Genomic DNA, 3,072 nt, shown 5'->3' on the forward strand with positions numbered 1-3,072 from the left:
TCCACAACGCCATATTAGAAGCGTCCAAGTCATGAGGCACCATGAGTGCGAAGGATTTTCAAATTTGGAAGAAGTTTTGGATTTTCAAATTTGTTTGGAAATTAAAAAAAGTGTTCACATTTTTTAAATATTTGGGATTCTGATTTTTATCAGCAACTCAAATGTTTTGAAACTTTCAAAAACTGTTTGAAGTTTTCAAAAACCAATTGAAAAAAGGAAAAAAAATCGTGTACTACAAATGGTTTGAGATATTCAAAAGCTGTTCAGAAATTTCGAATTGTGTTCAATATTTGAAAATTTTCTTCGGAATCAAAACAATGGTTGTGTTTTCAAAATATATTCAGGATTACAAAAGTTTGTTTGGAATTAAAAAAGCATAAATTTCATATTTTTCTCGGAAATTTTCAAAATATGTTATTAGTTTTATTTTGCCCCTATTTTAGTATAGAAATGGACCGGGAAAAGGGAAAAAATCGCTACAGTGTACTAATAGATTTTTAACAAGTGTACTGACAGCTTTTTAGGCACTACAGTGCAGCGGTTCGCTACAGTGCAGCGGTTCCCTACAGAGCGAATGGGCCGGCCCAGTTGGCTACTCTGTGTGCGACGCGCCTGCGTCATATAGGAGGTCACCGAAAATGGGCCCTAGAACTGGACTAGACCCACCTTAATGAGTTCAGAAACATGAATTGAAATTTTATAATATATTTCTGATATTTGATATTAATTTGGTTGACAAATATATGTTCGGATATTACCTAAAATGATATACATATATCAAATAGAATTCCCAAAATTAAATTAGATAACATATTTGTTTAGAAAATATGTCCCACCATAACGAAAACATGGTTGTTTGGGTATTTTAAGTGAGGATTAAGAAATCATCTTTTTTAAAATAAAATTCGGGCTAAAACCTTCATTTTTTATGTCGCATATTAGGTTTGTTTTAAGTCTAGGTTTTAGAGGTTTGACAGAGTTTATAAAAAAGGTACTAACATTCACAACACCAAGTCAATATCTTTAGATCCATAAATTAATGTATTTTAATGCTGTATATATTTGGTATTGTAGATACTATATATTTTAATATAAACTGATTAATCCTTACAAAATTTGAGTTAAGACAAATATAACATGAGGAGTTAAAATAAACTGATGGAGTATTTAAGAATTAAATAAAAATTATAACTTGTAGCCCCTTCTGTGAGGCGTGTAATATAACATTGTGCGACGAGCGATTAATCCTGACCCTTTGGCGTGGCGGTCGCCGACGGCGCAACGTGCTTCTACGGCGTCACGGCCTAGATGGCGTTGCTGGTTCGAGTCCTGTAACCACCACCGGTCCACCACCTGTACCCGTGATCCTAATCAAGCATGCCCCCGTCCACTCCCCGTGCAGTACAGCGCCCGTGCGTGCAGGCGCAAGTCTCTGGCTTAATTCACGTAATCAATCGGCCCCGCCGTGCCGCCGTACGTACCGTGCCATGCAACGGGACGCTGTAGCTCGCAGAAAGAAAAAGCAAAAACTGCGGTCACAAGAAAAGTCCAGCCCATGTCCATGCACCCACCATCGTGGCCAGATATGCCAAGCCGAGGCGCGAATACGTACCCCTGCCTGTCCCCAGCAATGAGATTCTTTTTTTCTGTTATATAATTCGGGGGAAAGTCAGCGATGAGATCGTAGCACGCATCACGTGCATGCTGGATCGCAGTATTATTATTCCGGCTCGCCACCCATGCTGTTGTTTCTTCCGTGTCGGAGAAACCTGGCCGTTGCTACGGCCCAAGAACGCTGGTCCATGGAGTTGGCAAGCCTCATCATAGCTCCCACCCCAGCAGGATGGGACGCGCATCTCGACCCGAACACAACGGCAGACCGAGCGTGAGGCGTGGTTCTTCAGATTCGTCTGCGGGCAGGTTAGCTTGGACAAAGCTGGCCTGCACGGAGTACTTACAGGTCAACTTACTGATCGATAAATGGCTGATGAATGGAAAAGGCAAAACCCTTTATGGCCGCTGTCCTTAAGTACCGTTAGTCATGGAGTGCAGTCTCTGCATTATCCTTTCGATGATGCGGGAAAGGCCGGAATAAACGTGTGCAAAGATTTGTTGTTGGCACCACTCCGTACGATCCACGTACACAGCTACTTCAGCTTAGATTACATATTTCTTCCTCGTTAGGTTACATATAGTAACTCGGACCATACTGTTAGCGATGGGTTTAGTTAGCCAACCTACGGATATTCTGTACAACGAACTGTTGTTAGCTTGTTGTGATCTTCTAGCAAACCCTACGGCCAATATATGTATCCGAGTGTGGCGTTTCCTGGTCCATTAGTTTTGGATCTCCAAGAACCAATTTATGGTTAGATTATTAGGAGGTAGTGTACCTCGAGCCTACCAAGGATCAAACCCTAGGATTATTATCGATTCTGTCTTTCGAAGATGCTTATAAGAATAATGTGTTTTCATAGGGGCAAATGTATATACGTGTTTATAAGCGTTTGCATCTTTACTTTATTTCTAAAAATAACATATATCTGATTTTGCTACCATGTCTACCATGACCGACGGTGAGCACGCACGCACTATGCTACTAATGACACACTCCCTGGTGGGTGTATTTAAAATGCGCCCAATCATTTTTCAAAACATGCCTTTACATCTAACCGTACCCTCCTTCATCGGAATGTAGATTTTTTTAAAACAATACAACACACACACACATACTATCACCCCTATAAACGCACGCCCGCATACTCTACCCTTATGAATATCTCCGAGATACTGAGCCGACACAACATCTTGAGATTAATGAAATCATCATAGGTGCATTCGTAGTTAATGCTAACGTCTCGTCTCACTGAACGAGCATCACCAGAAAGGCTGAAATAAATCTAGAAAAATGCAAGCACAGTCTAGGAGTTGAACCCTGATGCACTTGTTTCACCAACATGAATTTAACCATCTGAGCTACACTCAATTCGTTGGGTGTAGATTTGTTCCTGCACATGCTACCAGGCTGGGTAAAAAATGAGGAGGGCGTCGGCACAGTAGCAACACTTCCCT

This window comes from Aegilops tauschii, chromosome 6, assembly GCF_002575655.3.
Source record: "Aegilops tauschii subsp. strangulata cultivar AL8/78 chromosome 6, Aet v6.0, whole genome shotgun sequence".
Taxonomy (NCBI): Eukaryota; Viridiplantae; Streptophyta; class Magnoliopsida; order Poales; family Poaceae; genus Aegilops; species Aegilops tauschii.